Source organism: Panthera tigris, chromosome X, assembly GCF_018350195.1.
Source record: "Panthera tigris isolate Pti1 chromosome X, P.tigris_Pti1_mat1.1, whole genome shotgun sequence".
Lineage (NCBI taxonomy): Eukaryota > Metazoa > Chordata > Mammalia > Carnivora > Felidae > Panthera > Panthera tigris.
Window position 1 is genome coordinate 10883449 of NC_056677.1, and position 25425 is coordinate 10908873.

At 39.6% G+C, this 25425-nt stretch overlaps 1 non-coding gene across 1 annotated transcript; it reads left to right on the forward strand.

The window, feature by feature from the left end:
* Nucleotides 1-771: 771 nt before the first annotated feature.
* On the forward strand, nt 772-878 carry LOC122235558. The gene has a single exon (XR_006213613.1). It is a non-coding gene; the product is annotated as a U6 spliceosomal RNA (small nuclear RNA).
* Nucleotides 879-25425: the final 24547 nt, after the last annotated feature.

Consider the following 25425-nt stretch of genomic DNA (forward strand, 5'->3'; position numbering starts at 1 on the left):
TCTTACTGTTACCTTTCCCTAAGACTTTTACTTTATTATCAACTTATCAGGCGCCAGGCCAACTTGACATCAAAAGCTTTCTCACATGGTAAGGTGGTAATTCTGGGGAAAGATGAGGACAGGGTATGCGGAGACTCTCTGTACTCTCTTTGCAAGTGTTCTGTGAATCAAAAATCATTTCCAAACAGAATGTTTTCTTCTCTGTTGTTTTTGTTTCTTAAGCCTTCTCAGGTGAATTTCTTCACCTGTCGGTGTCTTACCATTGGACCGAATTTTCTATCTGAACTGTATTAGTTTCCTTTTTTTCATTCTTCCTTTCTGAGACAGCAGGTATGTGCCAGATTACAGTCAAATATGTGCACCTTTTATGTCAAAAATTCTGGTGAGAGGTTCTTTTTTTCCATTAAGAAGAGAAAGATGGCAACTCCTTTTAAGCCTTGAGAGCATAGGACAGTGCTGCTTCTTGAGGTACGTGTGCAAAAAGCATTTCTCATCTTCCCTGCCCATTGAGCCACAAGCTCAAACTTCAGATGGTATCATCAGATAGAAATTGTTTTATTAAAAGTATGGATTTCTCCAAATCCTTTTATTTTTATCAGGGAAAAAACTGAAGCAGAAAGAGTACTCAAATAATTTAGGCATACGTGCAAATCAGGCATATACTTTCCAATCAGGTGTCCGTTTTGGAAATAGAATTACAGAAAGCAAAACTTAGCATAAATGGGTGACTTTCAGGTCTTCTTGAGATGCTATCCATAAACAGATAATGGGGTGCTCACTTCGACAGCGCATATCCTAACATTGAAACGATACAGAGAAGATTAGCAAGGCCCCCGCACAAGGATGGAAGGCAGATTTGGGAAGTGTTTTATGTCCTTTAAAATTATATTCATTTCTTTGTTTTAATAAAGTTACCCTTGTATATAAAAAAAGCAGATACTGGGATGCAGATCCTCTCAGACCTTTGATATGCACAGTATCTGTTACTACTTGGGTGAAAAAAAAAAGACATATGAAAACAGGCCTGGAATTGACCTATCTTTCCTTCTTTTTTCCCTCTGCAATAGTCATCTTGTTAGACACATGTACCACTCATTTAGGGAAAGGGCCATTTTAGTATGGCTGCTGAAAGTTACATAATGTGCTCCTAGGAAGCACCAATATATTTGGAACCCTCTTTTTTAAAAATTATTTAAAGGGGCACCTGGGTGGCTCTGTTGACAGCACAGAGCCTGGAGCCTGCTTTGGATTCTGTGTCCCCCTCTCTCTCTGTCCCTCCCCGACTTGTGCTTTGTCTTTTTCTCTCTCTCAAAAAGAAATAAACATTAAAAAATCGTTTATTTATTTTTGAGAGACAGAGCACACACACCAGCACACACAAGTGGGAGAGGGATAGAAAGAGAGAGGGAGACAGAGGATCCCAAGCAGGCTCTGCACTGACTGCAGATAGCCCGATGCGGGGCTTGAACCCACAAACTGCGGGATCATGACCTGAGCCGAAGTTGGATGCTTAACCGACTGAGCCACCCAGGTGCCCTGGAACCCTCTTTTATAAAGCTACACCTTGCACTGGGAATTGGAAGGCAGTTTATTTTCTCTTTGGCCAGAAGGCTCAACTAGCCCTTTCCAGGTAGTCTCCCCTTGGGTAATCTTCCTAGCAATACCTCAGCAAGAAGACAGTATATTCCTTTTGACTTTGGACAAGCTACAATTCATGTTGCTAAGCAGACTGAGGATGGTCTTGTAAGGCTGTTCATAGTTGAGCTCTCTATTCTGGGTGCTCCTTCAGTAGCTTCTACTCGTGGGGTTACCTTAAGGTTTCTCTTCAACTTGAAGGGCTGTCAGGTTCTAGGTTTGTGGGATTTTTCTACCAACTTCTGATGTCTGGAGTGCGCGGGCTACACCCAGAGACAAGTAGATGACCTCTTTGAGACCTCTAATCACTTCTTGTTTGTCTTGATAGGCCAAAGTTATTGGCAGCTTAAGGTGGGGTGGACACGTGGAATCTCAAATCTCCTATTGTCACTGGGCAACTTATTGGGCCTTTTGTCATCTATAAAAAAAAGGTCATAATTCTTACCTCATAGAGATTTTGTGAGAGTTTAACATGATTTTATATCTACATAGATATAGGTATATAAAACCCTCTTCCAAGTGCTCCATATCTTCGTTGTTTTTTAAGTTTTTGCTTAAATTCCAGTTGATATATAGTGTAATATTAGTTTCAGGTGCACAATATGGTGATTCAACACTTGCATACATCACCCGGTGCTCATCACAAGTGCCTTCCTTGATCCCCATCATCTATTTCACCAATCCCCCCACCTACTTCCCTTCTAGTAACCATCAGTTTGTTCTCTACATTTCTTGGTTTGCCTCTCTCTCTTTTCTCCCTTTTGCTTGTTTGTTTTCTTTCTTAAATTCCACATATGAGTGAAATCATATGGTACTTGTCTTTCTCTGACTGACTTATTTTGCTTAGCATGATACTCTGGCTCCATCCACTCCTGGCAAATGGCAAGATTTCATTCTTTTTTAGGGCTGAGTAATATTCTATTATGTAGATATACCACATCTTCTTTATCCATCCATGGGTTGATAATTATAATCCATAATTTGGCTATTGTTGATAACACTGCTATAAACATTGGGGGCATGTATCCCTTTGAATTAGTGTTTTTGTACCCTGTGGGTAAATACCTAGTAGTGCAATTGCTGGATCATGGGTTAGTCCTATTTTTAACTTTTTGAGGAACCTCCATACTGTTTTCCAGAGTTGGTAGTGGTGGCTCCTCTTGGTCCCTTTAGAGGGCAGCCCCAAGTAGTATCCCTGAGGAGCAATCAAATTTGACCCATTGTGTGGCATATTTCTGCCCAGAAGTGTCACTTTTTAGCAATAAGTGGAAAGTCTTTCAGAGGGCCTAGTGGAACAAGACTGGATGATACTAGGCGGTGTTTGTCCAAAGCTGATACTCCATCTGCTGAGTCTTGAAGCCTAGTCCCACTGTGACCCAAGAGAGCCCACCAAGCAGGCAATGATAGTTGTTGCTTCCTCCGTAGTGTTGAACTTTGTACCAGAGAAACTAGGCAAAGATTCCTGGGCTGAGAGTCACAGAATTCGAACTGAATCACAGATATTCTCTCTTCACTCAAGCCCACGGTCCAAACTAATGACGCCATTTTGTTTTTGCATAAGCACATTCTCTATTACAGATTGTTTAGTCTCCTGCGCTGTTCTGTCCAACCCTATCTGCTCTTTCTTTCATTGCGTCTTACTTTAATTCTATTGACCTTTCAAACTTTAGCTTAAGACCCATCTGTTCCACCAAACCTCTCTAGATCACTCATTTCGGCCTGAGATATATCACTTCTTTTTATTGCTGTTGGTATAGTCATGCATTAGCATGTGATTATCATCATCCTCTCAAAGAGCCATTTAAAAATGTCATTGTTATTTAATGAGAAACACGTGTCAGGTTTATTTTCTCAAAAAACATAGTGAACCTTTGAGAGAATACATTGTACTTTTTTTGTGTCTGCCATAATGCCCACAAAAAATATCTTAGTGGATAGGATATTTTCATTTGCATAATGGCTTCTTCAAATACCTGCAAACCATCAACTCTCAAAGATTTCTGCTACTGGAGAAGGTCAAGTGTATATGAATAATCCAACATGTGAATTATTCAAAAATCATTTATATTGAGTTTTACAAGATATCAGTGGCAGCTACATTCTTTCCCTAATAAATGATTTATAAAAAAATAATAATAACATCAACACTGACTAGGACATTATATGTTTCATAGCTTAGTTCAAACTAAAAATGATCCATCCATATTCTCTGAGCACCTATAACAGAAGGGGAGAAGATGAAGCCCCATCAAGAAGTGGTTACAAGGAAAGACCAGAGATTCTAGTTTCCTTGGTATTGCACATGGTACTCACAAGCATATTGGCCTACACCTCTGCATTTGTCACATTTTACTTGTGTTTCCCACTGATAATAGTTGCTAAGTGATTGAGAGCAGGACCCAGTCTACACTCACATTCTGCTTCTCCCATTTCCTAGCTGTGTGATTGTGGACAACTTACTTAACCCCTCTGTACTTGAGGACACTCCTGAACAAAATAGGAATAAGAACAGTGCATATTTCATAGGGTTTCTTGTATAGGAAGGACCCAGATGATATATGTAAAATTCTTAGCACAATGTGTCAAATGTTAAAGAGAGAATGAGCAAGGGCAAGTACGCAAGACAGGAAGAGAGTCACCAGAAGTTTTATTTTCTTCCTTTATTCTCCTAGAATCCAAAGTGTAAAGAACACCAGAGAGGGAGGAGTAGCTAACTGTAAAGGTAACCCAAGCCACGTTCTTCTCTTGGAAGAGAGTGATGGGAAATAAAAGCAGTGCAAAGCCAGTGCAAGAGCTACTCGTAAATGGGTACAAATTTTCCAAGGGTAAGCCATTCCTGCAGGGACAGGGGCTGTTAGCTATTGGAGGCTATGTGTAAACAACATGAAGTGGTTCAACCAATAACAAATGCTTGACTTCCAGAGGTTTCCAGAGGGTGGACTTTGTGCCTAACTTGATTTATAGGTCAACTGATGATACCATCGAATTCCTGCTATGATGTTGGCTTGGTGACCCAAAGAACATTTAAGAGCTCAAGGTTTTGGATGGGAGGTGGGACACAGGTGCAAACATAATTGCAGCTTGGAGTAGAAGGTATGTGAATAAAAAATGAACAAGAGTTCTAGCTATCATATAAAAAGTGCCAAATCAGGGCTGCAGAAAGAAAATATCATCACCACATGTTGGGCTCTGTGCTGACAATGAGCAGCCTCCTTGAGATTCTCTCCCCACCCTCTCTCTTTCTCTCTCTGCCCCTCCCCCGCTCATGCATGCTCACTCTAAATTAAATAAATATTAAAAAAAGGAAGATATCACCAAGGTCACTGAGAGAGAACTGCCTAGTGAAGGGGTGATTTAAGCCAAAGATTGAAGGTTGAGTAGAAGGTTAATTTATGCATGCCATAGCCATGTGTAATGATAAAAAACACTCTTGCCTCAGATAGGCCTAAGCTTAAAAGCCAGGTTTCAGGGGCACATGCACCCCAATGTTTATAGCAGCACTATCAACAATAGCCAAAGTATGGAAAGAGCCCAAATGTCCATCGATGGATGAATGGATAAAGAAGATGTGGTACATATACATAAATGGAATATTACTCAGCATTCAGAAAGAATGAAATCATATGACTTCGCTCATATGAGGACTTTAAGAGACAAAACAGATGAACATAAGGGAAGGGAAGCAAGAATAATATAAAAACAGGGAGGGGGACAAAACATAAGAGACTCTCAAATATGGAGAACAAACAGAGGGTTACGGGAGGGGCTGTGGGACAGAGGAAGGGCTAAATGGATAAGGGGCATTAAGGAATCTACTCCTGAAATCATTGTTGCGCTATATGCTAACTAACTTGGATGTAAATTTAAAAAATAAATAAATAAATAAGCTAGGTTCCATTCTTCATGAGTGGCATTTACTAAATAACACGTACTTTCAAGACTATTGTGGGAATATTTGTTAGAGTCTTAGAGTATTTTTTTTATGCTGCTGCTGCCTTAAGCACTAGTAGACACAGCTGTTCCACATTTCCTCTCTGAGTCTGCGTAGCAGTGGTAAACATCTGCAGGGGTTTCTGTGCTCACCTCTCTAGAAATACCATAATGAAAGGACACAGCCCCAATTCAGAGTATCCAGAAGCCCATGACAGAAGCAGTGGAACAAGCTGAAGCCAGCAGTGACAGCAAACTTCAAGGACAGTGTCAAGGTCCTTGGAAGGGCTGATCTATGCTGAACAATAAATCCAAGACACTTTGCCTTTATCTTCCCTTCCTCTTTCTCCATCATTTCTTTTCCCCCCTCCTTCTCTTCAAGGTGCAATATGGACCTCAAGTGCTTTGCTCTTCCCATCAATGGATAAAGGCTGATCAAACTCCTTAACACTAAGGTTTAAGGCATTTATGAAGTCACTCTCCCCATAGATATAGGTGTTTAAAATATTTCAAGGGATGGGAAATGTTTAATTTAAAGCATGCATGTCTGAGAGTAGGAGTTTGGGTATTAGCAATCAGTCAACAAATGAGGTTGAGAGTGGGGTGGTTATTACCAGAACTTACAGAATTCATTTGAAAAAAATTCATATGGAGAAAAGCATGGTGGAAGGAAAAGGCGCTTGCATTTAGAATTAGGGGAACTACCTTAAATCTCAACTCTGGCACTTTTTAGTTATTGATCCTTGTCAAGTAATTTTACTTCCATGTTCTCATTTTCTCAAATGAGTAATGAGAGTGATAACCCTCACCTTATACAGGATGTTCCGAGGCTTAGACAAGCACTTCTCAAATTGAATGTGTCCACAAACCACTTGAGCATCTTGTTAAAATACAGATTCTGAGTCAGGAATTCTGGAAAGGGCCCAAGATTCTGCATTTCAAAAGAGCTCTCAGATGGTGCCAATGCTGCTGATTCAAGGACCACATTTTGAGTAGCAAGAGGCTGTTGGATAATGTAATTAATGATAAAGTGGGCTTTCTTCCCAGATAGTTAGGTGAGAAGAGATCATTTCTCACCCTTGGCTTGCTACCAGTTACAAAAATAAAGTCAAGTTGAGGCTGGGGAAATGCAGAGAAGAAAAAATTGCCATCAGAGTTTGGGGAGGAAGCTACTGCTTCATCAGAAAGGTTGAATATTGTAGTTTTTCATCTTGAAAGGAGCTGCTCAGAAATGGCCTGGCCGGAGCTACTGGAGGGGAGGTCAACGGTGGTGTGAGTTTTTTTCCTCTCCGTGCCAAGCAGTGGCTGCCTGTGTTTCCTAAAGAAGGCTGTCTAGTTCCAGTGCTGCCTTTAGTTGCTGTTCATTTGCTCCTTTTTCACTTGGTTGTAAACATGATTGATGTTTATTTTAAGGAAAATAATCTCTCAGTTTCTGTGTTCTCACATTTCATCTTCTTTCTATAAATATGAGTGAGCTACAGTTCTAAAAGTTTGCTTCATAAATAATCTCTTCTTAGAATTGTTTCTGCTCTACACTTCATCCTTTCTCTCTAGTCTCCCCTGTCTTGTTTGTCCTGCTAATGACAGAAAAATTGACTTTCTTGAGGAACTTGGTCCAGTATCAACTGCAGCTACATCAGGAACATTCTCTCATTTACGGACTCAATTATCCTTTGGTTGTAAAACAGTGTGTTTCTACACCTGGGATTAAAACCAGCCTCTTGACCTAGAGTCAGTCCATTTTAATCAGCTGGGAGAGCATAACCATTCCATCCCAGGCAATATGACATCCCGAAGTCTATGCACACATTGCTGAGAAACACTTGTATAGTGCGATGTAGGGTGCTAATCATGCACAAGACATTGCAGAGAAGATAATGAGAGCAATCAAAAAGGAAATCCAAATTTCCCTCTAGCAGGGTGGAGAGGAGAATGTGGTGGAGGTAAAGAGGGGGAGGTAGGAGAAGCTGGCCTAAAGTTCATTTGCCTAGGTGGGCAGACAAATGGGTGTCTTGTGTGCAAAGTGAGGTAGGTTTAGTGAGTCTGTAAAATTAATTAAACCATTACCACCATCAACATACTCATCACTACTGTTTCCCTGTGGCCCTTGGTAATCCCTCTTCCTGCCCTTCCCATCACATCCCCCATTCCCAGGAAATAACTGTTTTGCTTTCTGTCACTATAGATTAGTTGGCATTTTATAGAATTTTATATCAATAGAGTCCAATAGTATGTACTTTTTTAAGGTTTATTTATACTTGAGAGAGGGGGAGGGAGGGAGGGGGGAGAGAGAGAGAGAGAGAGAGAGAGAGAGAGAGAGAGAGAGAGAAAGAGAGCATGTGAGCAGGGAAGGGGCAGAGAGAGAGAGAGAGATGGAGACAGAATCTGAAGCAGGTTCCAGGCTCTGAGCTATCAGCAAGCACACAGCCCAATGCAGGGCTCGAACTCACCAACTGTGAGATTATGACCTGAGCCGAAGTCGGCCGCTCAACCGAGCCACCCAGGTGTCCCAATATGTACTTTTTTTTTTCAATATATGAAGATTATTGTCCAATTGGTTTCCATACAACACCCAGTGCTCATCCCAAAAGGTGCCCTTCTCAATACCCATCACCCACCCTCCCCTCCCTCCCACCCCCCATCAACCCTCAGTTTGTTCTTAGTTTTTAAGAGTCTCTTATGCTTTGGCTCTCTTCCACTCTAACCTCTTTTTTTTTTTTTTCCTTCCCCTTGTACTTTTTTTTTTGATTGACTTCTTTCACTCTGCATAATTGTGATTCATCCATGCTGTTGTGTGTTCATTCTTTTTCTTGCTGAGTAATATTCCAATATAAGGGTATATCATAGGTTGTTTATACATTAACCTGTTGATAGGCATTTGGGTTGATTCCAGGTTTTGGCTATTACAAATAATGCTTTGATGGTAGTCTTTGTATAGGTATATACTTTCTTTTTTATTGGATAAATACCTAGGAGCAGAATGGTCAAATCATAGGGTAGGTGTTTAACTTTTTAAGAAATTGTCACAAACTGTTCTCCAAAATGGCTGTAGCATTTTAAATTCCCAGCAGCAGGGTATGAAAATTCCTGTTTCTCCATATCCTTGCAAACACTTGACATGCTCAGTCTTTGATATTTGGGACATTGAATGAGTGTAGTAGTGTCTCACCGTGGTTTTAATTTTCATTTTCCTAATGACAAATGATATTGAGCACATTTTTATTGCTTATTTGTCATCTGTGTGAAGTGTTTTCTTTCATGAAGTATCTGTTCAATCTTTTGCCTATTTTATATTGAGATATTTACTTTTTATTAAGTTTGGGAGTTTTAAACTATATTTTGGGTACAATTTTTTTTTATTAGAGAAAGGGTTTGTAAATACAGAGGTAGCACTTCATGGGATTCATAGGTGAATAAGAGGTAGATGCTGCTCATAGGAGCTCACATTTCAATGAAGAGGTCAGGACAATAAACAGTAATCACTGAAGACTATGGGAGCTACAATCAAGACCTTTGCAGTGGGCCATGGGAGTGTAGAGGAGAGTATGATAAATTTCACCCTGAGAGAGCTTGGAAAGATCTCCCAGATGAGGGGAATTTAAAGCTGTGTTTTGAAATGTGAAGAGTTAGGTTAAGTGATGAACATCTGTAAAAGAACATTCTAGACAGAGAATCTCTACAAAGGCAGGAAGGTGAGTTTGGGAATCATGGGTTCCGGATGACCAGAGGGAACAAGGGAGGATGAAAAACAGTAAGGCAAGGAAGGCTGAGACTAGCTTGTCAGACTGTGGAAAGTTTTGTAGATTAGGCCTAAGAATCTGTGCATCTTCAAAGCAATAGGGAGTCTGATAAACGGTTTTAAGCATCAGGGTAAAATGGTCAGATTTGCATTTTAAGAGAATATCCTGCAGTGATAGTGAAGGGTTAGAGCATAATGAATACAGAAAGACTGACAAGAGCCTAAGCAAAGCAGTAATAGCAGGGAAATAGAGAGGAGGGAACAGACTCTCAAAATATTTAAGAGGACTGGTAGCTGTTGGTTAAGGTTTAGATGTTATGAGTGAGGGAGATGGTGGTATATAGGATGGCTCCAAGATTCTGGTTGAAATAATGGAATGATTTTGGCGCACACGCATTATGTCCAGGAATGTATGAATTGGAACAGGATACATGGGGAGTCATAAGAGCTCAGCTTGTATCATTGATTGATTTATTCGGCACATTTTTACTGGGTGTCTTCCATAGGTTAGGAACTGGGAATCTGATGGAGATCAAAGTAGATACCATGATAGCCTTCACAGAGTAAAAAGTCTGGTAGGGAAGAGAGAAAAGTGGATAATCTTATAAATGTGTAATTTACAACAACTGGCTCTGAATTGCTTAAGGTAAAACTAAAGGGTTTTCGGATAGTGCACTCAGGTAGATCTCAGGCTCAGGAAACACTACCTTGAATAAGTAAAGTTTAAGAGTAAATGTGAAGTAACTAGGCTGAAGAAGATCAGAGAATAGTGCTTCAAATAGAAGGCACGAGGCAGGTTAAATACCGTAGGCAGAGGTTTCCACTATGCAGAGCGAAACATGCACCCAGAAACAAGGACTCAGATGGAGAAGTTGTCAATCCATGGGGGCAAGTAAAACCATGGCAGAGAATGAGAATTTTGAGAAAGGGTTTGTAGGATGAGGAAAGTGTAAGACTGATACTTGACTGGTGGCATATCAATATTTAAAGTGCAGGCAGAGTAGGAGAGCAAGTCAGCTAAAGAACAAGGAGGAACAGACAAGCATCTGAGAAGAGAAGAGAAATGAAGCCAAGAAAGGGGAAATTCATTGCCACTAGTACCCAATGGGTGGAAATGACTCTTCCGGTTTATGTAATTCTCCTTGCCTCACCCTGTATAGAACCCTTTGCATGGTATTAACTGGTTCCGTTGATTGTCTTTTGCCAGGCTGAACCAGGTCCCTGCCTCATTATTTTCAAGGAAGGCATGCACATAAAGAAAAATATTTTTTATATTGGTTCTAAACATTCTCCAGGGAACTTGTTTTAGCATTTTCCCCTTTGCCTGTCATTCTGAAGAGTGATTGATAATTGTGGATTCATGAAATCACTTTCCAGCATATTTTAAATGTAATTACATTTCAAATTGTGTGCTTTGTGAAATGAGTCAGAATAGCATAGCCATTTCTTCTCTTCTGGAAAGACTCAGAAAAGGTCTTCCCACCCTGTAATAATGGCATGCATCCGTACGTGAACAAGAATGTTTGTTAGGCAGGCTTGCCACAAGGCTCAAACTAACTACCCAGAGAAAAAATTATGACCCTTCTCCCTGCCTCCGTGCTTCTATGAGTTGGTGGTTCAAAGTCTAACCCATCATCTTCTATGTAAAGTTAACTCCAATATTATAGACCTCGATTCATTTCCTTTCTGTTGATAACAATCATTTCCTAAGAACCTGCTATGTACCATGCACTGGGCTACACATTACTGAACAATACATGGTCTTGCCTATCTTCAATCAATTTTGTGAGGTAAATTTATGACACCCATATTATAGAGGAGGAGGCTGAGTCTTAGAGCTGCTAAATGCTTTGCCAGATCTGTTGAACTCTAATATCTTAAACAAATAAAGATCATTTTGTCAGTCAGGATATGCCCAGTTAGGCTGCACTGACAAACAACCCCCATCTCTTACTAACACGTTTGTTTCTCACTCTCATACGGCACGTGCATCATTGGTCAGTTCTGTTAAATGTCCCCTTACCCCATGACCCAAGCTGTCAAGGATGTCACAAACTTGAAAGTTGTTGGTTGTCAAGGTAGAGGGAAAGGGCTCTGGATGGTTTTGTACCAGCAATTAAATGCTTCCATTCACAGCTCATCTGCCAGAGCTACTCACTTGGTCCCACCTACCCACCAACATTCAGAAAATGCAATGTGACTTAGGATTTGGAAGGCAGAAGAGTACAGAGCTGCGCTAACGACCACACAAAGTTATAGAGGTCCTATGTATTAGATTTGTGCACCCACTTCAATGCTTGCATTCCAGGTTGTAACTGACAAAGACGTTAAAATTGTATTGCAAAATCAAAACCAAAATGGGATAGCACTTTTAAACCCACTAGGATGGCTATAATCAAAAAGACAGAAAATAATAAGTGTTGCTGAGGATGCAGAGAAATTTGAATCCTCATGCATTGCTGGTGAGAACATAAAATGGTCCAGGCGCTTTGGAGAAAAGTCAGGCAATTCTTTAAAGTGCTGAATGTAGAGTTACCATAGGACTTAGCAATTCTCCTCTAGGCATATACACAAGAGAAATGAACACATATGTCCACACAAAAACTTGTACACTGATGTTCATAGCAGCATTATTCAGAATAGGCAAAAGTGGAAATAATCCAAGTGTCCATCATCACCTGAATAATGGATAAACAAATGTGGTATATCTATACAATGGAATATTGCTTAAAAATTTAAAAAAACCCAAAAGAATGCAGGACTGATACATGCTACAACTTGCACAACCCTTGCAAACATTATGCTCAGTGAAAGAATCCAGTCACAGAAGATCACAAACTGGGTTAATTCATTTATATAAAATATCGAAAACAGGCAAGTCCACGGATATAGAAAGATTCGTTGTTACCTAAGGCAGAGGGCGTTGGGAGGAAATGAGGAAATTATAGCATGTATCAGTACTCAGTGTCTGGCTGTTAAGGAGAACTGACACTGAAGTCATGATACTGTTCCCAGAAGAGATCCATTAGGAACGGTAACATCTGGCGTGAGGGAAGTACCTCCCAACCAAGCATCCTGCAGACTGATGAAAAACTTTTATCAGGAAAAACTGGGTTTAAATGTGAGACGGGAAGAAAGGAGCTGAGATATGCTTATGGTCACTAACCCAAGGAGGCACATCTCAAAGGGGAAAAATAACATTGAAAATCTTGTTATTACTTTAAGCTAGGATGAGTTTCTTATGTGTAGAAACTCATCTCTGTATTCTGGATTTTTGAAACTCATCTCCTGAAAAAGTGTTATGAACTTGAAGCTATGTGATTTGAGCTTCCCCACATTTTTTAATGGCATACAGAAGTTGGGTCTCAGAAATAATTTTCTAGGTGAGCTAGATACATTCCATGTGGAAATCAAAGGATTTAATTAAGACGAAACTGTCAATGATAAAAATTAGAAAAATGATTACTTTGTAAAAATTCTATTCAAGAGATGTGCATGTAACCTGGTGAAATACAGTGCTAAGAATGTCTGAGAAGCTGCAAACTATATTCATAATTATGTCCAAGATGAGACATGGTCCCTAAGCATACTTACTGATTTGAAATTGTCTCAAGACAATCCAACCAAAATATTTAGCAACTGATACTTGCAGAAAATTTTGTTTAAGAAAAGATGACCTTCTTGGGACAGAACCAAGTGAGATAAAGAACAAGACACTGGCACAAAGCCCAGATCTCAAATCTTGGGATAAGATCAAGTCCTTTTTCCTGTCTGGAACATTTAGAATTGTGACTTGAAACTGTAAGAGGTGAATGGGTGTGGGGGCAGAGCCTGTGGGTAAGGGCTTCTGTCTCTACCCCCACCTTTTCTTTCTTTTCCCATTTTTTTAGGGTACACAATTTATTTGTTTAAGTTAAAGTTAGCTAACATACAGTGTAGGAAAACTTTCAGGAGTAGAACCCATTGATTCATCACATATGTACTCATCCCAATGAGTGCCCTCCTTAATGCCCATCACCCATTTGGTGCAGCCCTCCACCCATGTCCCCTCCAGCAACCCTCAGTTTGTTCTCTGTATTTAAGAGTCTCTTGGGGCACCTGGGTGGCTCGGTCAGTTAAGCATCTGACTTTGACTCAGGTCATGATCTCATGGCTTGTGAAATCGAGCCCCATGTTGGGCTCTATGTTGGCAGCTCAGAGCCTGGAGCCTGCTTCAGATTCTGTGTCTTCCTCTCTATCTGCCCCTCCCCTGCCTGTGCTCTCTCTCTCTCTCTCAAAAATAAAAATAAACATTAAAAAATAAAAAAAAAAGAGTCTCTTATGGTTTGCCTCTACCTCTACCTTTTCAATGAGAGGTGATTCAAAATTGGGGAAGTTCTCCAAGAGAACTTTGGCTAAGTGAAATTTGATTTAAAAATACTTGGAAAGAAAAGTTCTCTAGCTTCCTTAGACAAATTAAGAAAGATCCTGGGAGAGGGGAAGGCAAACAGGAAATACAGCTCAAATAAGAATTTTTTGAGGATACTGGATCCCCCAAAGGGAAGTGGGATGAAGCCCTTCTGCAAGATAGACTGAAGATAGAACCTTCATCCCAACCTCCAGCAGAGCAGTGGCGATTAACAGTTGTAATACCTCAGGATACGCGTGAGTGAAGCCACATGGCTCTCGGGTATTGGTATTGCCCTTACCTAAATCCATATGCTAATTAATCATGTAGTATGAAAATCTCTTACCATATCCCAAGCAAGTAGGCATCCAACATTTACATTAGTGCGGATCCTATGGGTGCCTTGGTAGCTCAGTCAGTTGAGCGTCCGACTCAGGTCATGATCTCACAGTTCATGAGTTCCAACCAGGCATCGGGCTCTGTGCTGACAGCTCGGAGCCTGGAGCCTGCTTTAGATTCTGTGTCTCCCTCTCTCTCTGCCCCTCCCCCACTCACACTCTGTCTCTGTCTCTCAAAAATAAATAAACATTAAAAAATTACTGCGGATCCTAAATTCTGAAACACATAGACTACCAAACTATTAAAAATAAATTACTTGCTTCTGGCTTCTTCTAGATCTAAGTAGGACTCTCAACATGCAACAGTCTTGTTTAGATTTGGGCAAAGTTATATCTCCCATTTGGAGATCTTATTATGCCCTATTCAGCAAGTTCTCTAGAAGAAAGTGACTGATTATTCCTTGTCCATAGTAATTATACACTGAATTAAACATTAGAGGGGCTAAAATCCCTGCAAAATGTTGAATAATTGCATCAAAATATTCTATAGCGACAATTTGCTAAATTCTCATATTTGTTTTATGTGTGGATTAAAACTTTTGGAATATGTCCAAAGATGTTGGGGGAATTGATTGTACAGGGATTTTGGGATATTTAAATGTAATGTGATTACAGAATTACAGAGGAAATGTGCCATAATCCAAATGAGCTCGCGTTTTCTGAGTTCACTCTTGTAAAATTTAGACAATCCATAGAAAGTATTCTACTTGAACTCTTGGGATTAAGTTTTATATGTGTCTCAAATTTCTCAATATCAATTTGGTTGTATTTTCTACCACTTTTAGTTGGTTTTTGAAAAGGTGGTATGACACTGAGATAAATAATTTCGATATACTCTGTATCAGTTATCTATTGCCATAATAATGCTATACAATGAACAAAAAAGTCAGTAGCATAAGACATTAAGTGTTTATTGTTTATACATCTGGAGTGGTTGGTAAAAGTGGATCTCCCATTCTTGGCTAGGCTCACTCACTGGATATTGCTCACTGTTGGTTGATTTTGGCTAGCTGTGGCTAGGTAAATGGGGAGACTCATATTTGCTTAATGTATCTTTCATTCTCCCGGGTATGTTTTATGGCAGAGATGCACGGAAGAGAGCAGAAACATACAAGGCTTCTAGAGAATTAGGATCAAAACTGGCACACTATTACCTTCACCACATTCTAGTGGCTAAAGCATGTCACGAGACCAAGTCAGACACAAAAGATGGAAAAATACCTTCCACTCCTTCGGTGACAGAAATTGCAAAGTCATGTGGTAAAGGGTATGGACACAAAAAGGGAAATGCAAGTGAAAAACTGGGACTCTTGACAGAATCAATCTGCTCAATGCATATAAACACAAAGGCCTTTAAAAAGTTGCAGTTCAATATTAAGGTCCTCAAGAAAAATACTAAATTATGACACTATGACCCATAACAATGAAAAGTTAGAGAGCTTTAGTAAAAACCTTAAACGTTTATAATTATCTGTATTGACCAATTCCATGCTACTGCTGGCAGATTTATGGGAATCTAGCTGAATTACTGGGTAGCCCATGTCTCCGTATTCTTTGGTGTTCTCTTAGAAGGATATTGGGATTTTGGGTTTTTGTTTTTTTTTTTTTTTTGACAACTGGTGATGACAGGTATAGACAAGGGAGATCATTCAGACTAAGGGATAGCAAACTTTTTTCTTAAGGGCCAGATAATGAACAGTTCAGGTTTTTTGGGCCAGGTAGTCTCATCACAACTATTCAACTCTGCCCTTTCGGTACAAGAGCAGCCATAGACCACATGCAGACAAATGTGCTTGGCTGCAATTCGATAAAGTTTTATTTAAAAAATCAGGCAATGAGCCAGATTTGGCTGATGGGCTGTAGGTTGCTGACCCCTGATCTAGACTTTCATACTTGGTGCCGACTCCATGATGCCTGAGCAAAAGAGACAGAAGAGAAAATAAAGACTTCTAAATTGAGAGCAACAGTATAAATCAAAAGCATTGTCTGTAGTTGTAAAATGTGGCAGGGTACGCCAGAAGTTCCTGGAAGGGATAAATAAAATGGATTAATGAATTCTCATACCAGGGAAAGGGAAAAAAGATACCTGAATACTTGAACTTTGGAGAAAAAGTACTTTTTCTGCCTTATGTCAGTGGTTTGAAGCTCCTGTGTCATGTTGCTCTGCTTTGAGTTTCCTGGTAAAATAATACAATGTACTCTCTCTGGTACCCAGGTGTCCATCTCTTTGGGCCAAGAGGACTGAAAATGAACCCAGAATATTTTTATTGAGGATATATTTTTTAAATGTGTGGAGATGATGACCCTTAAAAGGGTCCCTCTCAGGCATGCTGTGACAAATTGGACATCAAAAAGTAAGCAATGATTACACTAAATTGGGATCAGCTGAGCCTGCGGATGGCATTAAGTCCAGATTGACACTCACAAAAGGCAAACAACAAAATATGTACTCAAGAGAATATTCCTATTGCCTACCAACTTGAGTTACTCATCAGAACAGGAAGAGGGTGGGGGACAAATAATTCAAGTGGTGAGGTAATGTCGACCACTTTAGTTTGTTTAATGGATATAATACTTCCCTTTCTTCGGGTGGTTTGAGAATTTTTTTTATGCCTCTCATGTGAGCTACAAATTAGCATATTCCCATTAGTCATGTCATCTCTCCATGGATGTCTCAGACATAAATCCAAAACTGAGCCATCAACTTCTGACACACACATACACGTACACATAAATATTGCTCTTCCAGAGTTTCATATCTCTAGAAATGAGCCACCATCCACCCAAGTGAGCTAGCTACGCTCCATGTTCAACTGATTTGTGTCCTGTGTACTTTTCCACTTACACTTCTCTCAACTTTATCTTCACTCCATATATACCACCAACCTGGTTCAAGCCGTGATTTTTTTGGTGACACAGACTACTGTCATGGCTTCCTAACTGGTCCCCTCCCTGAAGTTTGGCTTCCCTCCAGCACATTCTCCATTCTCCAGTGACATACACACAAATGTGGTCATATCAGCATTGTTTAAAACCCTTTGAAGCTTTCTAAATCCTTCATAACCAAGGCCCTATGCCTAAACTTGGCTCATGAAGCCTTCGATGATCTAGCTGCAGCCTGCCTGTTGTGCCTCACCTTTCCACTTTGCCCACTCTGCTCAGCCTTTCTGAGCTGTCTTGGGTGCACCAATGCTTCTATGTTCTCACACTTACTGTTGTCTCCCCACACCCATGTGTCCACACTAACCTTTTTTCAACCTCCAACCCCTGCTTCCCTCCTCTACTCTCCTTCTCTTCAGAGGGGCTTTTCTGTCTTACCAATATCATTGCATTACTCAAGAAGGTAGAGGCTGCTCCTCATTCCCACCACTCTTGGCACATAACAGATGTTCCACAGATAACTGTTGAGCGGGTAAATTACTACTTAATTTACGCCACTATATGTGACTTTGGTAGGAGCTGTCAAATTACTTTCAGAGAGAAAAGAGGCTCAGCATCCTTTATCCTCAGGGAAATACAAATTAAAACTACAATGAGATATCACCTCACACCTGTTAGAATGGCTAAAGCCAACAACACAAGAAACCACAGGTGTTGGCGAGGATGTGGAGAAAGGGGAACACTCTTGCACTGTTGCTGGGAATGCAAACTGGGGCAGCCTCTCTGGAAAACAATACGGAGTTTCCTCAAAAAATTAAACATAGAACTACCGTATGATCCAGCAATTGCCCTACTAGGTATTTATGCAAAGAATACAAAAATACTAATTCAAAGTATTACATGCACCCTGATGTTTATAGCAGCATTATCTACAATGGCTGGAAACAGCCCAAGTGTCCATCGACTGATGAATGGATAAAGAAGATGTGGTGTATATACAGAATGGAATATTACTCAGCCATCAAAAAGAATGAAACCTTGCCATTTGCAATGACCTGGTTGGAGCTAGAAAGTATTATGTTAAGTGAAATAAGTCAGAGAAACAAATGCCTCATGATTTCACTCATATGTGGAATTTAAGAAACAAAACAAACAAGCAAAGGGGGGAAAAAGAGACAGGGAGAGGCAAACCAATAAACAGGCTCTTAATTACTGAGAACAAACTGATGGTTACTAGAAGGGAAGTGGGTGGGGGATGGGTTAAATAGGTGATGGGGATTAGGGAGTGAACTTGTTGTAATGAGCACCAAGTGATGTACAGAAGTGTTGAATCACTATATTGTGCACCAGAAACTAATATTACACTATATGTTAACTAACTGGAGTTTAAATAAAACCAAAAAAAAATTCTTTCAGAGAGAGGTACAGGGGAAAACTACATCTTTCGCTAGACTATAATGTTATTAATGTCAGAGTCCATAATTTTCTTTTTTTAAATGTTTGTTTATTTTTGAGAGAGAGAAAGAGAGACAAACAGAGAGAGAACATGAACAAGTGGGGGAGGGGCAGAGAGAGAGGGAGACAGAGGATCTGAAGAGGGCTCTGTGCTGACAGCAGAGAGACTGACACGGGGCTCCAACTCACGAACCGTGAGATCATGACCTGAGCTGAAGTTGGACGCTTAACCAACTGAGCCACTCAGGCTCCCTGAGTCCATAATTTTCTTAATTTTATGTCTCCATAAAGCCTCATATGAGACCATGCGATGAATGAATGAATGAATGATTTATTATCACAAATTCCCAAATTCATAACTTAGTTCCAAATGAGCAATGACTCCATATCTATTTTTCTTTCTCTTTTTCTGACCAACTTTCTAACTCTGGAAGGTTGTATACATTTCTACTAATTTGGAACTATAAACAAATAGTTATTTCCGTTAGGTTCAAAAGCTATATATTTTTTCATTTACAGTCTGATGGGATTTATGAAGATTTTGATTTTTTTTAACTTCTTTGTCTCTTGTCAAAAACCACAGACATTCTTTCATTGTGTAAGTTAAAGTACAAATGAAAGATATGGTCTGCCAGCCAGTGGAAAATCAACTCTATATTAGCCATACAGTGAAGTAGAATGATAAAAAAGACAATGCACAAAACCAGTTTTCAGAAAAGCCACACTCAAGTCCTGTCTCCATCACCTCTATGATATTTAGCTGTATGGCAAACTTATGAAACCAGAATCCCTAAAATATCAGCTTCATGAGAGCAAGGATTTTGTTTACCAATGTAGAACAGTACACCCAGAACAGTGCATTGCACAACAGAGTTATTGCCCAAGAACTATTTGTTTAATGAATGAAAAACGAAGCTTTCAGCCATATAGCTCTTTTTAGGTTCAAGTTGCTACAAAATGAGGTTATATTAACAATTCTGACAATTTCAAAAAGTATTGGGACAGGCCAAACGGTATGTTTGTCAAGACTTTCAATCTAGAGATAACTGTACAGGTTTAAGGTGCTGTTATTGATGGCTGTGTGGTTCCCCTCTAATGCCTCTAATCTGATCATCTAATTTTACCGGATTGTTTGTCTCATCACATATAAGGGTTTATGTCCTATGACTACAGTAAATGATTAGTGTTCTTTCATTCTAAGTGCATTATAAGTTTGAAATAAGATATACGATGACAGATATTGACAGTAACACTCATAATTTGAAAACAGTTGGTTTAGGAAAAAAAATAATTTTGACAGAGTGGCAAATTCCAGGGAGCAAGATTTCACATGGAAGAATTTCAAAGACAACAAGGACACATTTGTATAATTAACATGCATATAAAACTTTACAATTTTTGAACGTTTTATATACATTATCCTATTTAATTTTGCAGTAGACCTCTTGTACATAGATGCTATTATTTCTATTTCACAGATGAGGACACTGAGGCACAAAGAGAACAAACAAATTGTCCAAATTCACACTCTGGTAAGTCATGGAACCTGCCCTTGAAGCTGGATTTTCTGCCCCCAAATCCTTTGCTAATTACATCACATCACTGTGAAGAGTTTAGGCCAAAATAGGAAGTTGGAGGGCAGTCTCCAATACTGCTGACACCAACTGTAAGTTTCAGTGGGTTCCCCAAAGTACCCTCAGTTTCAATAATTCACCACAACTCACAGAACTCACTGAAAGCTATCATACTCATGGCTATAGTTTATTATAGGGAAAGGATACAGATTAAAACCAGTCAATGGAAGAGGTGCATAGAGCAGAGGCCGGGAAGCTTCCAAACACAAAACTTCCATTGTCCTCTCCCTGTGGAGTCAGGATATGTTAGTTTCCAGGTATCAATATGTGAAAATACACGTGGAGTACCGCCAACTAGGGAAGCCAGCTCAAACCTCAAACTTTGAAGTTTTTATTGAGACTTCATTATGTAAGCATGACTGGGCAATTGCTTGCCCACATGGTTGATCTCAGTCTCTAGGTCAACTGATACCATATGACCCAAAGCCCACACCCTATGTCACAATGTCAATCTTTCTGGCATGGCCAGCTCCCACCTCAAGACTGTGTGGGTATGGCCAGCCTCCACGCTCTATCACTTGTTAGACTATTCAGTACGAATAGTCAAGGCACCCAGGCAAACAATGACACTCCTATTAGGCATTACAAGAGCCCAGAGATTACCTCCCAGAAAGAGGACTAAGGGCAGACCTTCATTTTGGGCCATGTCAAATTCTTTACCTCACAACCATGTTGGGAAAAGAGTATGCCTAGAATAGAAAGATGTAGAAGATGAACACAGCTGACAAGTTCACATGTATATACACGTATGTCAATATGGCTTGTTGGAATCAAAATCTGAACCTTGATTTGGTTTTGGGGTTACACTCTCCTCTGGCCAGATCAAATGAATTGGGAAATGTGAGAAGTCCTAGATGAAAAAGATGATACCATTGCCAGGGTTCAGATATAGCCCTCGTGGCTTAGAAGCAGAGGCACAACTGTGGGAAGTGATAAAAGCATGAAGCCCATTGTTTGAGGAGAAAAGTCTGCTTGGTTTATGGGGTTTTTTTAGGAGCTCTTAGTCGTTTTCAGTTTAAAAAATTGGTATCCATTATGAGACCAGCAACAGTCAATTCCCGGGGCTTTTTGCTAAAATTAGTTTTGATACCTTAAAGAATATTGATGACATTTTACAGTAGAACAGCCTAACAGATCCAAAATAAAAGGTTTCCAAAAAAGACTTTATCCTTTAGCTTTATCAAGAGGCCAAAAAGAAATAAAAATGAGTTCTGCTATTAGACGTAAAGGCTCCAGTCATTTCTATTTATACAACTGCCTAGCTTTATCTAGCATAAAATAAAATAGAAGGAAGCAACACCATATATCTGAGTGAACTGGGTGGTGCATACTAATTCTTTTTGGCTTATAACTTATTTTCCTTTGGTGTAATTTTTAACCATTCAAGTAGATGATGACTGTCTCTGGTGTCTGGAAACCCCAAGCTATCATTTCCCATGCCCTCTTCCCAATCCACTCCCTTTAGAAACCCCCTTTTTAGCACCCTAAAAATCTAACACATCTGTTTCTTGGATTTCTCTGGGAGGGAGGCAGATCTATGGTTACCAGGGTGAATTAGTTTCATATATTACTCCTCTTCCCAAGAGCATTTGCAATTAAGCGAACATCATGGGGATGAAATTTTCTAATTACGTTTCCCATACTGGGTTTATTAGTTAAGACAGGCAAAGCTCTGCCACAAAAACAGACCTCCAAATTTCAGTTCATTGATACAGTAAAGGCAGATACCTCACTTAGGGCACAAATTCACGTGGGTCGGGGGTTTCCTTTGCCTGTGTTTCTTCCAAATGCGGACTCAGGGACTAGTGACTTTTATTTTGCAACTCTGACATCTTGGCAACCTTTGCCTCTAGCTGTGTGGACCTAAGAGTGAGAAAGGATGACACAGGTAACCTGCTCTTAATTTCCTGGGACTGGATGTGACACAACACTTCTACTCAAGCTGCATTGGCCAGGATTAGTCACAGAGAAGCATGTCAGCCATAAAAGGTAGAAAGCAAACTGAGATATGTTTGGGGGGCAGAGGGAATTTTAGGAGTCTACAATATATCCTAGCAGAGAATTACCCACTCCACCAATAGATGACTCTCAAGTGAGCTGAGAATTGTGCTGGCTTGTGGGTGTGTGCACACACACACGCACACACAACGTGGTTATTACCTTGAAGAACATCACAGTTGAGTGAGGGAGGTGGACAGGTAAACTCCTAACTATGATGTAGTATGACATTTTTAGTAACATACACACACACACACACACACACACACACACACAATTTACATTTGTACAATGTGTAACTCTTCAAGATTGCAGTGTGAAGGTGGAAATTAGGGAGAGCTTTCCAAGGGAAATAACCCCAACACAGCTGTTGAGGGAATTTTGTAGGCTGAGAATGAGGAAGAATAGACCTGGAAGGAAGAGCTGACAATGTTAATTCCCAGGTGGGGTGTAGTAGGACGGGAGGCTGGAGAGCTGGGCTGGGGTCAGCCTTTGGGGGTTCTTCCTTTCAACCACACTGAGGTACTTAGGGTCCTGTGGGCAAATGGAATCACAGATGGGTTCTTGACAGGGAGACGATTGGTGTCTATGCTACTCCTGAAAGCTTAAAATATTCCTAACCATCATTGAGCCTTCGCCATGAGCCAAGCACAAAGCGGAGCATTTTGTGGACATGACCTTGTTTCATCCTCTCAGAAACCTTATGAGGTAGTGTTATTGTCGCCATTTCCAGATAAGGAAACTTAAGAAACAGAGAAGGCCAATAATTTGCTGACATACAGCTAGCATGTGATAAAACCAGTATTAAAACCCAGGCAAGGAGCGCCTGGGTGGCTCAGTCAGTTAAGTTCAGGTCATGATCTCATGGTTCTGCATGGGGCTCTGTGCTGACAGCTCAGAACCTGGAGCCTCCTTCAGATTCTGTGTCTCTCTCTCTCTCTCTGCCCCTACCCTACTCACGCTCTGTCTGTCTGTCTCTCTCTCTCTCAAAAATAAACATTAAAAAAATTTAAAAACCCAGACAATATGATGCTGGAGTCAGAGCCTTTTATCTAGACCAGAGCTGTCCAAAAGAAATATAATGTAAATTATATTTATATTATGTTGTATGTAAAGATATGAATTATGTATTAAGAAAATTTACATTTTCTAGTAGTCACATGAAAAAAGTAAAAAAAAAGGTGAAATTAATTTTGATAATTTTTCATTTAATCCAGTATAGCCAAAATATTGTTAATCTCAAACTGTAATCAATATCAAACATTGTTAATTCGTTATTTTCCATAATTTTTTCACACAACGTCTTTGAAATCTGTTGTTTTACACTTGACAGCACATCTCCATACAGACTAGCCACCTTCCAAATATTCAGGAGTCACATTTGGCAAGTGGCTCCTGTATTGGACAGAACTAACCTTGAAAGATGATTTCTGTGGTTTTATTCTGTGAAGTATCTTACTTTTGAAGCACAACAATTTAGCTAAAGGGTACTAAGAAGCCATAAAACTCAATGTTTGGTCTCTGTTTTCAGGTGGTTTGTTTGTAATCACACACACAGATCACAGATTACACAAACATACATTAAACAGCTCAATTTTAGATGAATTTCTCCTATCAAAACTTATTCTAAAATTCTTCTTTCCTCCTCGGGGCAGTATTCAGTAGTAATTATTCTTCGAGTCCTAAATTAGCACATCTGGCACGGAGAAGTGTCATGGTTCATTGTCATGACTATAAACGACAGATGGACTATTCAAATGCCACATGCAGAAGAGACCATGATCTGTACAGTATCTAGAAAATTTTCTCTTCCAAGTTTGATTTCCTCAGAGTGATGGTCGGTGTTTTATACATGCCCAACTCGTTTTGAATGTCAATGTGGAAATTCTAGCAATTTCAATTAGGGTCAGCTTGTTGCACTCATGGGAGTAACATCAAACATGGATAATTGAGTTTCCCAAACAGGGGATGACCTCACTGTTTGCCCTTCACAAATACACGTGGTCACTTAGTCTATTTAACTAAACTGCTACCTAAATGTGTCTTGTGGGAAAGAAGAATTTATCTAACGCCATCAAATAGTCTCTCTCAAGGCCTCTCCCCCATCCCAGACTTCTTTGTGCCCCTTATATACCTTTATTGAAAACCTATCCATCTGCCATTCTCATGCCAACCAAGATAACTCAGACTGTGTTTTAAAGTGCACAATACATGTGATAAATCTGTCTGTGGGAAAAAGTGGTGGTGGTGGTTTATATCGCCAACGAAGTAAATTTTATCTCTTTCAAAATCTACAATTTAATAGACTTTTTGGAGTCTCTATGACTAAAGAATTGTCCTGGATATTGGAAGATGACTATCTACTGAGATGGGCAATCACAATACAATATGTGTTTTTTAGAAAGATACCATTGGAGGCATTGTAGGAAACAAAATGAAGATGGAGATCGTCTGGGCAGCTTCAAGACATGGTTGATGTTTCAGATGGGTCATGAAAAGTTAAACTTCTTGACTTTCAAGCCTCACCCACTATTAGTAGAAAGGCATTTTCAATAAAAAAGGAGACCGTGTCAGTGATTTTTTTTTTTTTACGCTGTGTATTCTCAAGACTTGAAGAAGGATTATAAAATAGATTTGGAAATTACTGCCACCCCTAGTTAAGACAATAAACAAATTGAAGATCTCTTGTTTTCAGTATCTAGTATAATCATAAACATGTTGCCCTAAGGGTAAGAAAAAAGAATGGAATTTTTAAAAATTCCAATGCCTGTGTCCCACTCAAGTGCAATTACATCAGAATCTCTGGGTGTGAAAACCACTGATCTCTCTTAGGTGCTTGATACAAATCTGGATATTTAATAAGCAATGAGTTATGATTGGCGATAATCTATACACAGTGTTGCACACAGATTATCTAATTGGTTCAAGTCTTCCCTTCCCTATGTACATACTTTGTAGACAAACGACTTATCAAGGAAAAGTTCACAATTCCAGTGGGTCTCCACATGGAATTCTTTCTTTTCCATGATGATAATGTGAGATCACCATTGTGACCAAAAAAAAAAAAAAATCTATTCTCAGGGAATTAGCAGGCTTATTTTTTTTTTTTTGAACCAAGCCTTTTGTGAATATTACACTTGCACAATATATTTATATTTGATTACTTTAAAAAGTAGCATCAGATTAAAGTCTATCAAGTGAAATTAACATACCAGAAAAATGTACCATGGTTTTCTTGTGGTTCCTCATATCCCTTGCTACTCTGCCTGACATCTCTGAGAAACATGTATATCAGTTTAAGAAGCATAGGGAGCAAAGAGGTTTGACTCAAAATTATCAGACTTGAGATTTAAACAGTTCTACCACTAA